General features: G+C 43.3%; 1 pseudogene; it reads left to right on the top strand.

Moving 5' to 3' along the window:
- Window positions 1-447, top strand: part of LOC112622411 — a 77829-nt pseudogene extending 77382 nt beyond the window's left edge.
- The last annotated feature ends 14778 nt before the right edge of the window (window positions 448-15225 follow it).

The following is a 15225-nucleotide window of genomic DNA, read 5'->3' as shown; positions in this document are numbered from 1 at the left end:
TGATCCCAGTAATCACAGGTCAGGGGAAGGTCCCTGGCTAAGGACAGACCTTAGGAGGGCAGTTAGTCCAGGACCCACATCTGCTTTCCTTGTTTTCCCTTATCCTGCCCTGGGTCTGCAGTCACACATTTCTGGAAACTTCTCTGGGGTCCAAGACTAGCAGTTTCCTCTAGGGCCTCATGGCGCTGCCACCTTTCTGACCTCTCAAAGGACATTTTCTTCCCACAGATAGAAAAGGAGGGAGCTACTCTCAGGCTGCAAGTAAGTATGAAGGAGGCTGATCCCTGAGATCCTTGGGATCTTGTGGTTGGGAGCCCATGGGGGAGCTCACTCAGGCAATATTTCCTCCTCTGGCCATATCTCCTGTGGGATCTGACCACGTCCTGTTTTTGTTGCACCCCAGGCAGTGACAGTGTCCAGGGCTCTGATGTCTCTCACGGCTTGTAAATGTGAGACCCTGGGGGCCTGATGTGTGTGGGTTGTTGGGGGGAACAGTGGACACAGCTGTGCCAGGAGGTTTCTTTGACTTGGATGTATTGAGCATGTGCTGGGCTGTTTCAAGTGTCACCCCTCACTGTGACAGATATGAATTTGTTCATGAATGTTTTTCTGCAGTCTGAGACAGCTGCCCTGTGTGGGACTGAGTGGCAAGATTTGTTAACTCTTTCCCTTTGTGACTTCAAGAACCCTGACTTCTTTTTCTGCAAAGGCATCTGAATGTGTCTGTGTTCCTGTAGGCATAATGTGAGGAGGTGGAGAGACCAGCCCAACCCCATGTCCACCATGACCCTCTTCCCCACGCTGACCTGCATTCCTTCCCCAATCACCTTTCCTGTTCCAGAAATGGGGCTGGGATGTCTCCATCTCTGTCTCAACTTTATGGTGCACTGAGCTGTAACTTCTTGCTTCCCTATTAAAATTAAAATCTGAGTATAAATTTACTTTTTCAAATTATTTCCAAGAGAGGTTGATGGGTTAATTAAAGGAGAAGATTCCTGAAATTTGAGAGACAAAATAAATGGAAGACATGAGAACCTTCCACGGTACACGTGTTTCTTGTGCTGATTTGTTGCAGAGGAGGAGACTAGATGGGGCTGTGCACAGTGGGTGCTCAGGCCACCATGAACTTTATGTGGTCACTGCTCAGCTGGGTCATCTTTGCTGCTCCATTGTCCTTGGCCCCTCAGTAGAACCTTGTCCCACCAGGACCTGTGATCACAGGTGTTAGGCAGGAATCTAGACCCAACATGGCGGCGTTACCCAGCCTAGCAGGCCTTTTGTTCAAGACTCCCTTCACCCTTGTACACACCCGCAGGCTTACATGCGTCAGAGTTCTGGCTAGGCAACCACACTCCCCCATGATCCGCAGCTCACCTGCATTCCACAAGTTCCTAAACAGCAGTTTCGGTTGACAGTTTCCAAAGATCCCTTCCTCATGACCCTTACTCAACTCCTGCCCTAGTAGTTTCAAGACCCCCCAGGCCCTGTTTGCACAACCAGCTTCCCTACCTCTCGCGGTATAAAAAGCCCCTCAGCGCTACTTCCTCGGCCCGCACCTTTGGACCGAGAAACCTCGCCTGCGAGTCCTAATAAAGGCTATTCTCACTGCCATTTGCCTTGTGTCTTCATTCCCGGTTTGGCTCCAGCCTCAGTTTACCTTTACAACAGGGACTTGGATATCACCTAGGGTGGCCCCTACACATAGAAGTTCCTGTGTTATCAGAAAAATTTTCAGACCCCTATACCTCTTCCCCTCCTTCCAGGTCTCTTTCAATTGTATTTCCATCTTTTCCCCAACCTTCTTTCTTTTTTTTTTTTTGAGACTGAGTCTCACTCAGGCTGGAGTGCAGTGGCGCCATCTCGGCTCACTGCAACCTCCACCTCCCGGGTTCAAGTGATTCTCCTGTCTCAGTCTCCCTAGTAACTGGGACTACAGATACGTGCCACAACGCCCAGCTTATTTTTTGTATTTTTAGTAGAGATGGAATTTCACCATATTAGACAGGATGGTCTTGATCTCCTGACCTTGTGATCTGCCCACCTCTGCCTCCCAAAGTGCTGGGATTACAGGCATGAGCCACCAAGCCTGGCCTCCCCAACATTCTTAAAGGAAGCAGATTCTGAAACTTCCAGAGGAGAGGTCCCTGAGTTTTTCATCATAGGTTATTTTCTATTGGAACTCCTCTTCTGCTCTCTCTCCTACTCTTCTTCCTGCCCTGAGTTGTAGTAATCCTAGTGCTGGCTCCAATCCAAACTCATGGATTTGTAAAGCAGAGTCTAATTTAGATTCACATGTGGTTGGATAATTGGACCCATAAGCCTAGGGTTATCTTTCCTGAAGAGAAATATATGTTTATGTGCTGCAGTATGCAGGAGGGTTGGTGTGGGAGGAGGGAGGGAGGGAGGACACAAAAGTAGCCCTGGCAAGAAAAGCACTGGTGCATTTATGTCCACATGAGATAATATTGTTCTGTAGCTGCTACAAAATGACATTTGACCTGAGGTTACGTTAATAAAGGTATTGCCTTTAGAATAGGGAGATGCTCTACAGTGATCATCTATTCAACTGGCATTTGTTGTCTGCTAGGGATATGACTGCTTTTGCATTTAGAAAACATCATTAAAGTAAAAACAGAAACATTTCTGGCCTTGTGATGTATACGTTCTAGATGCAAGCTTGTCCAACCTGTGGCTCTCGGGATGCATGTGGCCCAGGACAGCTTTAGAATGTGACGAATTTTTTGTTTATTTGTAGTGGCAGATATCACGAAAATTATCCACGCACCTTTTTTTCTTTTCTCTATTTTTTTCTGCTCATCAGCTGTCATTAGTGTATTTTTTTGTGTGGCTCAAGACAACTCTTCCCATGTGAACCAGGGAAGACAAACGATTGGACACCTCTGTAGGCAGATGATAGATATAGTATAAGCAGAGTAGGAACAGAAGATGCTGAGTTAGAAGGTGGCAAGTGCTGTGTGGCAGGTGATCCAGAGTGCGGGCTGTGGGGACAGGGAGGTGGCTGTTGTGCTGGGTGGTCAGCATGGGCCTTGTTGCAAATGTGACCTTGGAGTAAAGATTTGAGGGATGTGAGGAGTTGTCCACAGGGATGTCTGAGAAAGTTCTTTTCAGGCAGGGAACCTTCAGTGCAGATGCACTAGGCAGGAAATTGTCTGTGTTCCTGGAAGGATGAAGAGGTCAGAAGGGTTGAACAGAGAGAAACTGAAATGAGGTCAGAGGTGTGGACAGAGCAGGTAGCCCTGGAGGATGTGGGAAGGGTGTTGACCTTTGCTCTGAATGACATGGGGCGTTAGAGGACTGTGTTGAAAAGTGGGACATGGTAGGACTTATCCTTTGAAAGCTTCTCTCTGGCTGCTGTGCTGAGAACAGAATTGAGAGGTGGGGGCCAGTGAGGCAGTGGGGAAAATGGTGGGAAAGGAGTGGAATATTCCAGAATGGAGATGTTGCTTACCTTGACTGGGGTGTGAGCAGGGGAAATAGTGGGAAGTGAAGGGATTCTGGATGAATGTGAAGATGGACTTCACAGCACTTGCTAATGGATTTATCTGTGGTGTGAGAAGAAGAATCAAGGACACCTACAGTGTTGGACTGAGTGAGCCGAAGGGTGGAGCTGCTGTCAGTGGAGACGGGGAGACTCTGGCAGGAGCATACAGAGGAGAGGGCATCGCAGGCATTCAGTGGAGGAGACATCTACGAGGAATGCAGGTGAGGGGCCCAGATGCCTCTGCAGCTACAGATTCATCACCAATCACTCTCCTACTTCCACCACCCCTGTGTCTCAGAGCCAGAGCACTGATTCTCCCCTGGGCTGTCTGCACAGGCAGGTGAAAGTCAGAGAAGTTACGGTCTGCTGTTGGTTATAATAAGTCACAGATTATTGTGCTTTCTTAGATAATTAAAGAAATAATAAGATAATTTTTAACTAGAACACTTATTGAGAAGATCACAATAATGCAAAGATTTTATTCATCTAAAGAAGGCAACACAAGAAAAATAGTTGAGAAAGAAAGAGATAATATTAGAAGGCAGCAAATGACAACGTACAGACTTAAACCCAATGAGGTCAACAATTACATTAAACATAATGGACTCAGACACTCCAATTACAAGACAAATAGTGCAGAGGGGTAAAAATAAATAAGTAAATAAATAAATAACCGTAGGCTATTGACAAAAGCCATAATTTCAGTAGAAGGTACAGAAAAGTTAAAAGGATAGAAAAGAAATACCAGACAAACATTCATGAAAAACCACATGGAGATGCCATTTAGAAAAATTACAGGACATGGGTCTCCTGAGACAGGGAGTACATGCAGACAGCTCACACTGTGTTTTTCCTTTTTTTCAGAGACAGGGTCTGTTGCCCAGGCTGCAATGCAATGGTGATATCATACCTCACTGTAACCTCAAACTCCTGGGCTGAAGCAATTCTCCTGCCTCAGCCTGTCGAGTAGCTAGGACGACAGGCATGTGCTGCCACACCTGCTATAATGTCTCATTTTCTCATTTGCTGTGGTGTGATCAAGGAAACAATATCGTGCCATGTATTTGAGTTGCAGCAGGTACACAGCAATGTCAGGTGAATTAAGAAATAAACCATTTAGTAATCCAAGCCATATCCACATTTACATTTTACAGGTGAGGAGCAACATCCCAGACAAGTAAAATAAACTGATTTACATCATCCAGAGCAGAATCGAGAACACATTCCCTGTGCTAAAGGAATCAGAGCTCTACCAGGGGTCATAGCAGGTATCATGCAAGTCAGATACGCTAATTACTAGCATTGGAATTGATACATTTTGAGATATACTAAACAAAGGGTTTGGGAGGATTAATTGAATGCAGAAATAAAGGAATAAAATAGATTTGTTTAAAAGATGGATACAATCTTTAAAGAAACAACTTTTTTTTAAAGTGACCTTATGTGGACCAAAGCAGAGATGAGCTCAAGTGTCAGGTGGGAAAATGCCTAAGTGCAGCTTCCAGACCCAAGGGAGAACTAAAAATCCTGAGACATTTTCGGTTGTCACGTGGGGATTGGTGGGAGGGGGTGAGTGGGGGTGCTGCCGGCAAACTTCCCACAATGCACAGGGCAGGCCGCGCCACACGCGCCACAAGGGAGTCTCTGTCCCAAACTGTTTATAGTGCTGCTGTTGAGAAACCCGCCCCAGAGGTAAGTGCTGTAGTGTCCTCACCATTTCACCGATTAAGAAACTGAGGCACCCGGAAGAAAAGTGTCAGTAGGACCAGAGCTGCAGGTTGAATCCGGGCCACCTGGCTGCAGAGTCTTGGCTCCCCTGATTAAGTCAGGGACCCGGTAAGCCGACCACAAACAAGCCCAGCTGCGTGGTGCCTTCATGGTCTGTGCGCGCCCCCTGGTGTTGACACTGGGCCTGTGGCCAAATGAGGCTTGAGAGAAAAGGAAACACAGGTTTGGGTAGCGGGATAGTCCTTCAGGCTCTGCAGATTTCAAGCCATGACTTACACTCAGAAAAAATAATGTCTGCCTTAATTATCTATCCAACCCTGTTTTTCCCAGTCCCGTCCAGTTCCCTCCCTCGACTCCATCAACATCTGCACCTGCCAGATGCCCAGCACCCACCATGTGAGGAGTGAAAAGGCCCCAGGACTAAAGGACAAGACGAGGTTCCACCCAGTCATCCCTCCCTTCCTAGAGCTCTAGCTGTGTGCCTTTAGTGTTTAGGCTCTTAACCTGGGGTCCGCGAACCCACTTTCCTGTGACACTGCATGCAGAAGTGATGTTACATGCACACATGACTTCATTACAGGACATTGGATATTAATATTCATCAGATCAACGGCGGGCCCAAGACACCACTCTTCCCCCAACAGTTTGTGATCCTCTGAATTAAAGAAAAGGTAGAGATTGAGGGAGGCCCTAACTCCAAATCTTCTACCACTTCTAGGGAAGTGCTGAAAAGAAGTGCAAAGTACTCAACCCGCTCTGGGGATACACCGGGAAAGCAGAGGTTTGATGGATTTCAAATTCCATCAAAGAAATACAATTTTGGCAAAATATCCAAGTCACTTTTCTAAGCCCCGGGCAGCAGCTCAAAACAAACAACATCAAAAACCAAACAAAGTATCAGCCCAGGTGAAATCATTGAAGCTATAAAACTTTGTGAGACCTGTAGTTACAGAGAAGGACAATTGAATTTAGGGGTGCAGCAGAAAACCCCTACATCATATAGTGTGGGGAAAAGAAAGAGAGATCAGACTGTTACTGTGTCTATATAGAAAGAAGTAGACATAAGAGACTCCATTTTGTTCTGTGTTTTAGATGCTGTTAATCTGTGACCCTACCCCCAACCCTGTCCTTGCAAGAGACATGTGCTGTGGTGACTCAAGGTTTAAAGGATTTTGGGCTGTGCAGGGTGTGCTTTGTTAAACAAGTGCCTGAAGGCAGCTTGCTGGTTAAAAGTCATCACCATTCTCTTAATCTCAAGTACCCAGGGGCACATACACTGTGGAAGTTCGCAGGGACCTCTGCCTAGGAAAGCTAGGTATTGTCCAAGGTTTCTCCCCATGTGATAGTCTGAAATATGGCCTCGTGGGAAGGGAAAGACCTGATGGTCCCCCAGCCTGGCACCCATGAAGGGTCTGTGTTGAGGAGGACCAGTACAAGAGGAAAGAAGGCCTCTGGGCAGGTGAGATAGAGGAAGGCATCTGTCTCCTGACCGTCCCTGGGCGATGGAATGTCTCCGTGTAAAACCCGATTGTATGTTCTATTTACTGAGATAGGAGAAAACCACCTTAGGGCTGAAGGTGGGACGTGCAATGCTGCTCTTTATGCACTAAAAAGGTTTATGGAGATATTTGCATATGCATGTCAAGGGACAGCACTTTTCCTTAAACTTATTCATGTCACAGAGATCTTTATTCATATGTCTTACTGCTGACCTTCTCCCTACTATGATCCTATTGTCCTGCCACTTCCCTTTTTCTAAGATGGTAAAGATAATGATCAATAAATACTAAGGGAACTCAGAGACCGGTGCTGGCGCGGGTCCTCTGCATGCTGAGCACCAGTCCCCTGGGCCCACTTTTTCTTTCTCTATACTTTGTCTCTGTGTCTCATTTCTTTTCTCAAGTCTCTCCTTCCACCTAACGAGAAACACCACAGGTGTAGAGGGGCAGGCCACCCCTTCAATACAGGGTTTTTCCTCATGAAGGTCCCCCTGAAGGGGAGACCTTCAGCAGTGCATAGTGAGGCCGTTGTTGTGTAAAAAGATAGAATCTCCTTGATTCCTGATGTTTACATTTACTACTCACTTCTTTGACTTTTTAGATGCCAATTTCACATTCGACATCTTTCGGTTATTTTCCTTACTGTATCTAAGCAGAGGATTTCAACTTGTTTCTGAAGCAGAAAACCAGGGACTGGTTATGAGCTATCACCCCACTTTGTGGCTGTCTTATGCAATAAGCACAAGAGATTGTGGGCCAACAGAATGTGTAGCAAGGTAAACATAAACCCTTCATTTCAGCCTCTTTGTCTGGTGATGTTCTGTTGGAACCGAACTCTTGATTCCCTCCTGGGCAGGGGTCGCCGCGAAGGATCACCGACACGAGGTTCACAGCAGAGAGTTATTTATTGCTAGCGCGCTAGGGTCCCAAGCTCTAAGTTGGCCCTGGGACCCCGACTGCTTGTTACAGGCTGTTTATATAGGCAAACACAAGTTCAAACACAGCTTATGGCGCGAAATTCAAACAAAGCTTAAGGCGTAAAATGATTGGGTCTAGCTATAGCCTGAGCAAGGGGTCTTGGTTTAATTGGTTAGAGCAGGACCTTATGAGGTTNCTGCCTGAAATAATTTCTTAATAACTCCTGTATTACTGTGAGCTGGACACACACCCAGAAGGGAGGTAGCCCTGCCAGGGGTCCTGTGGTTGCCAGTTCTTCTGGGTGCTCAGTTTCTGGAGAGGAGGGTGGGGAGGAGGCTTTGTGCAGAACAGGAACCATAACCCATAACTTATTCTTCATTAGCTTTTTTAGTCGTAAAATAAAACTGTCTAAAGAAAAACTGTCTAAAAATGGTGCCCTTCAATAAAAGGTAACCACTCTTTAATCACCAGAGAGAGACGTTTGTCAGCCAACCCAGAAGCTTCATCATTACCCTACCTCAATGATAAAATGTTCCCTTCCTGAAGTAAAAACTCACCTGATTTTTATGATCATCACTCCTTTGTTCTATTTTATATTTTCATCCAAAATTATAGTTTAGTTTTACCTTTAAAAATATGTTTCTTGTTCTCATTTGTTCTATAGGTTTCTCCTTGAAATTTATATTGTATGGTAAACTTTCCGGTTGTTTGCATTTTGTGGATTGCACACCAAGGTGTGGTTTAATGTGTTTCTATTACTGTATTTTCTATAAATTGGTAGTTTGGTATAGAGGTTTGTGTATATTCAGAGTTTTTTGTTTGTTTGTTTGTTTTTGTTTTTTGTAAGTATTGATGGTTCTGTAAAAGGAAAATAAAATCTTAGGGCCCCAAAATTACTAAGCTAAAGGAAAAAGTCAAGCTGGGAACTGCTTAGGGCAAACCTGCCTCCCGTTCTATTCAGAGTCACCCCTCTGCTCACTGAGATAAATGCATGTCTGATTGCTTCCTTTGGAAAGGCTAATCAGAAACTCAAAAGAATGCAACTATTTGTCTCTTATCTACCTGTGACCTAGAAGCCCCCTCCTTGCTTGAGTTGTCCCACCTTTCTGAACGGAATCAATGTTCATTTTACATATGTTGATCACTGTCTCATGTCCCCTTAAAGTCTCATGTCCCCCTAAAATGTATAAAACCAAGTTGTGCTCTGACAGCCTAGGGCACATGTAGTCAGGACCTCCTGAGGCTGTGTCATGGGCATGTATCCTTAACGCTGGCAAAATAAACTTTCTAAATTAACTGAGATCTGTCTCAGATTTTCAGGATTCACAGTACAATATCATATTTTTCATCAAGAAGAATAATGTAATATTGATTAATTCTTTTCTTGTGATGTTAATTGCCATTGCTCTTCAATGGCGAAATCTGTTAGTTCACTGTGGATTGCAAAAGGGTTATAGTCTCAGTCTTTCATTTCTTTTCATGTATTAGCTACATAATTTCTAGAATAAGAGATTTACCTCTGTCTATTATTTGTCAGTTCCATAGACACTTGTGTTTTGAGAGACTAAACCAAACATTCACTCACCTACGACCCAGCAATTGCACTCTTGGTTATATACCAATAGGAATGCATGCATTTGTGTCCCAAAATATGTGAAAATATTATTTATAGCAGCACAGTTTGTAAAATCTGGATATAACACATGTTTATCAACAGTGCAGGGACAGAAGAGTGAGCTCTTTGTAAAATGGAGCACTGACAGCCATTGGCGTGAGCAGGCTACGATCACGCACAGCAAGACCCAGGACATGAGGTGACTGTATTCAGATCTGACAGATCTCATCTATGGTGTTAGAAATGAAGAAAGTGGCTGCTCTAGCATTGGGGAGTGATTTATGATCAAGTAGAACCTAAGGGTGTTTCCTGGAGGCTGGAAATACTGTACCTTGATGTGAGTGTTGTTTGCTCAACTGTTCACTTTATGAAAATCCACGGCCCACTCATGGTTTGTCCACCTCTCTCCATGCACGTTGTCCTTCATTCCAGTATACATTTCTGATGTTTTGAAACAATTCTCTCTAAGCTAATATAGAATCTCCCTTGCTGGAAGTCTTTAGAAATGCTGCATTGAACAAATCAGTGCAATTATTAAAAATCCCAGGAAATAGATGCCTGTGACTCAGATATAAAGAGGAAAACCTACAACAAGAGCAGTAGGCTTGGGAGCTGACACCAAAACAGCTTTGCTAATGGCTGTTGAGCCAGGAACTAGAAATGAAATCCCACACAGGCCCATGGAAGGTGGGGGTTGTGAAATGATGCCCCAGTAGAGCATGAGTGAATGAATCATGGACAGTGGCTCATGGGTTTGCTTGCAAGTCAGGAACTTGGGAAAAATAAAGATGAAAAATTAGGGGGTAGAGAGGTTTGCATAGGCTTCTTGCTATGGGCAGACTCTGTGATGATGTGGTTGCACGTGGATGCCTAACAGAGGGGCTCCAAGGGGCTGGAGCTCCCTGTAATCAGGTGGGCAAGATGGCTTGATGGACGATGCCACTCAGCCGCACAGGGCTTGCTCACGGAGTCTGTGCACAAAGTGGCCGTGGTGGCTGGGATGGACACTGCATGGGCACAGCAACTGACTCGACTCACCAAGGCTGACCTGGCAGCTGCCACTGCTGAGAACCCAGCCTGCCAAAAGCAGCTGTTCATTGAACAGAGAAATGAAACAGGCAGTGTTAATTAAGAACAAGACAGTGTTGTAACAGACAAATATACCACTGCAGATATAGGAGAGATTTAAACAGTCTTGAAACTGAAAAATTATGTCAACAGAAAGACTTATTACAAGTAAAGAAGTTAAAACAATGGTAAATATTCTATTTCCCTTCAAACATATCCAGTTTTATAAATATGCTCATGTATCAAACATATAATGGACTTATATAAACTATTCAAGATATATAGGGAATCATAGGAAAATCCAAACAACTCAAATTTTTAGGCACGAATAACATTGATTCTAGAACCAGTTAGGAAATCAATAAAGAAAGATTATTATAGGAATATCACTTTTATATAATTACGTGTGAAAATCCTGAGAAAAATATTAGTAGACTATATCTACCTGTATGCAATGAATAGACTATGTTGACCAAGTTATGTATCCCAAGAATGCAATAATATATAAATTTTAAATCTTTTAATGCATTTCACCACTTAAAGAATTAAAAAACAGAGACAATCATATTTTAGTAGATGAAGAAATTACTGTAAAAGAAATTCAGCACTCCAACTGACCCACATTTCTTCAGTCATCTCTACTTTTAAGGATTCATGTGATCAGATAGGGCTCACCCAGAAAATCCAAGATAATCTCCCCATCTAAAGGTCCATCCTCTTAATCATGTCAGTAAAATCTCTTTTGTTGTGTAAGGTAACATATCTAAAGGTGATAGGCTTAGGGCTTGGACATATTTATGGAGCCATTATTTTGGATTTCACAATGTAAATGGTGGCCAAATGAGACTTAACATTAGTCTAGTTAAATTCCTACACATCACAAAGTGAGTAAATGTATGAGGCATTCCATAAATAGTTTATGGGTAAAGGTGAAGCAAGTGTATACATAGCACTGTGAATGAAGGATCCACATTTACTCACACTGCACTGGAACTTCAGATGTTAAAGGGAAACGGTCATCTTCAAAGTAGCTACAGAAGAAACACAGATCATCTAAGAAGCAACTGGTTTAAGATGTAACTGATTTTTCCCTGTCAGCCACAGCAGCCAGAAGAGGCATAATCATCAAAGAGCCGAGAGAAAGCCAATGTCAAATAGAAATTTGTGGCTGACAAATCCATCTTTCAAGAATAAGAGTAAACAAAACATTATCATATAAATGAAATTGTTGGGCTATTTCCAAAATGCCCACTCTAAAAATACTTACAAAGACAGAAAAATATATAAGAAACAGAGAAAGCAGTAATTTTAATTTGGGATCATTGGTACGTGTAAGTCAGTACAGTCATTATAAAATATTAATAATGTACCATTCAAAGAAAAAAGTAATATAAAATACTGTAACATGTTGTGTTATAATTTCCTTACCCATCTTGCAACCCCCCACCTGTGCCATCTGTGAGGTCCAATGAAGTTTGATTCTTTTTTCTGAGATCAACTCCATAGGGTAGAGCACCAAGAACAAGTTAGGTGCTTAATGAGTTTTTACCATGTGAATAATTTTCCTGAAAGTACTTAGCAGATCAGGAATTGGGATGCATAAGCACAGTTCAAAAGTGGCTGAGGAGTGACACAAAAGAACATAGTGGCATAAGAACCCTAAGGACCCCCCTCCCCGCCCCCCACAGTGGCAATGTGCTTGTTGAAACATCATTATAAAATAATCTCGATGAGAGCTGTGATTGGATTTAGCGTTGATATATTTTTTGTAAATTGTGATAAAACATACATACTATATAATTTACCTTCTAACCATGTTTTCAGTGTACAATTTGGTGGCATTAAGCACATTTACAGTGTTGTGTAGTCACCACCAATATCCATTTCCAGAACATTTTCATCATCCCAGATAGAAACCGTACCCATTAAAACGTAACTGCCCATTCCCTGGTAACCTCTATTCTACTTTCTGTTTCTATGAATTAGCTTATTCTAGCTACCTCATATAAGTAAAATATCATATTTGTTTTTATTTCTGGCTTATTTCACTTACAGTGTTTTCAAGGCTCATCCAATTAGAATTTCGTTCACTTTTAAGGCGGAATAATATTCCATGTGTATGTGCACCATGGGCTGTTTATCCCGTCATCCTCAATGGACACTCGGCTGCTTCCACCTTTTGGGTATTGGGAATAGTGCTGCTATGGGTCTGAGTGTACAAATATCTGTGTGAGGTCCTGCTTTCAGTTCTTTTGACGATATGCCCAAAAGTGGAATTGTTGACTCATATAGTAATTCTATCTTTACTTTCTTAAGGAACCACTATACTGTTTTCCATGGTGGCTGCACCACTGTTCACTCTCACCAGCAGTGTACAAGTGTTCCAGTTTCTCCATATCTTCACCAACATTTGGCCTAGTGAAGTTTACCATATTTTTATGTCCTTATTGGCATTCCTTTTTCTTTTCTTTTTTTTTTTTGAGATGGAGTCTCTGTCGCCTGGCTGGAGTGCAGTGGCGCAATCTCGGCTTGCTGCAACGTCCGCCTCCCAGGTACAAATGATTCTCCTACCTCAGCCTCCTGAGTAGCTGGGACTATAGGTGCGTGCCACCATGCCCAGCTGATTTTTGTATTTTTTTTTAGTGGAGACGGGGTTTCACCATGTTGGCCAGGATGGTCTTGATCTCTTGACCTTGTGATCCGCCTGCCTCGGCCCCCCAAAGTGCTGGGATTACAGGCATGAGTCACCACGCCTGACCAGCATTCCTTATTTTTATGTCCTTATTGTATATGTTCTTTGGAGAATTGTCTATTCATGTCTTTTACTCATTTTTGAATGAGATTGTTTTGCTATTGTTGAATTGTAGTTCTTTACATGTTCTGGATATTAATTCTTTATCAGATATGTGATTGGCAAATATTTCCTCCTAGTCTGTGCATTTTCTTTTGACTCTCTTAACAGTGTCCTTTGATGCAAAAAAGTTTTTAAATTTTGATGCAGTCTCATTTGTCATTTTTCTTATGTTACTTGTACTAGTGGTCACCAACCAAGAAACCACTACCAATTCTAATGTCCATAAGATTTTCCTCAGTATTTTCTTAAGGGTTTTACAGGTTCAACTCTTAAGGTTAGTTCTTTGAGTCATGCTGACTTTATTTTTGAAAAGGGTGTAATGGAAGGGCATGAATTTTCTCCAGCATCATTCTTTTGCATGTGGATATCCAGGTTCCCAGCACCATTTGTTGATGCACCATATGTCGTGGTGGGGGTGACACATTTGTAAGATGCAGTGAGCACTAACACATGGGAGCACCATGCATTTATTTACCTGTCTTTCCTCCACAGTTGTTTTGAGAAGGCTTTCACTGACAAACCCAACAGAAATGAATATATATGACTTCTTATAAACTCAAATGCAAGTAAAATTATAAATTTTAAAATGTCAAGACTGGAGCAAGACTGGAACATCACTAGACAAACTGAAACATAGGCTGAAATGAAGGGTTTATATTTACCTTGCTACAAATTCTGTTGGCCCACGATCTCTTATGCTTATCGCTTAAGAGAGCCACAGAGTGGGGTGATAGCTCATAACCAGTCCCTGGTTTTCTGCTTCAGAAACAATTTCAAATTCTCTGCTTAGACAGAGTAAGGAAACTAACCGAAAGATGTCTAATGTGAAGTTGGCATCTACAAAGTCAAAGAGTGAGTAGTAAGTGTAAACATCAGGAATGAAAGAGATTCTATCTTTTTACACAGCAATGGCCTCACTATGTACTGCTGAGGGGAGAAGGTCCCTTCAGGGGACCTTCATGATGAGGAAAAACCCTATATGATGTGGGGGTTTTCTGCTGCAGCCCTAAATTAAATTGTCCTTTGCTCTAAATACAGGTCTCACAAAATTTTATGTCTTCAAAGATTTTATCTGGGCCAAGATTATTTTTTATTTTTTTTATTTTTTATTTTTTTTGAGCTGCTGCCTGGGGCTTAGAAAAGTGACTTGGATATTTTCTCAAAATGGTATTTCTTTGATGGAATGTGAAATCCGCGAACGCTCTGCTTTCCTGCTGTATCCCCAGCGCAGGTTGAGTACCTTGCACTGCTTTTCAGCACTTTCCTGGAAGTGGTAGAAGATTTGGAGTTAGGGCCTCCCTCAATCTCTACCCTTTCTTTAATTCAGAGGATCACAAGTTGTTGGGGGAAGAGTGTATCTTGGGCCTCTAGCTGATCTGATGAATATTAATATCCAATGTCCTGTAATGAAGTCATGTGTGCATGTAACATCACTTCTGCATGCAGTGTCATAGAAAAGTGGGTTCACGGACCCCAGGTTAACAGCCTAAGCACTAAACGCACAGAGCTAGAGCTCTAGGAGGGGAGGGATGGCTGGGGTGGAACCTCGTCTTGTCCTTTAGTCCTGGGGTCTTTTCACTCCTTACTTGGTGGGTGCTGGGCGTCTGGCAGGTGCCGATGTTGATGGAGTCGAGGCAGGGAACTGGCTGGGACTGGGAAAAACAGGGTTGGAGAGATAATTAAGGTGGACATTATTTTTTTCTGAGCGTAAGTCATAGCTCAAAATCTGGAGAGCCTGAAGGAATATCCCCCTACCTAAACCTGTTTTTCCCTTTTCCCTCAAGCCTCATTTGGCCACAGGCCCAGTGTCAACACCAGGGGGCGCCCACAGACCATGAAGGCACCAGGCAGCTGGGCTTGTTTGTGGTCGGCTCCCAGGTCCCTGACTTAATCAGGGGAGCCAAGACCCTACAGCCAGGTGGCCCGGATTCAACCTGCAGCTCTGGTCCTACTGACAGTTTCCCCCCTGGTGCCTCAGTTTCTTAATCGGTGAAATGGTGAGGACACTACAGCACTTACCTCTGGGGCGGGTTTCTCAACA

This window comes from Theropithecus gelada, chromosome 4 (assembly GCF_003255815.1).
Source record: "Theropithecus gelada isolate Dixy chromosome 4, Tgel_1.0, whole genome shotgun sequence".
Taxonomy (NCBI): Eukaryota; Metazoa; Chordata; class Mammalia; order Primates; family Cercopithecidae; genus Theropithecus; species Theropithecus gelada.
Note: the sequence above shows the minus strand (reverse complement) of the source record. Positions and strands in the feature narration are given on the sequence as shown.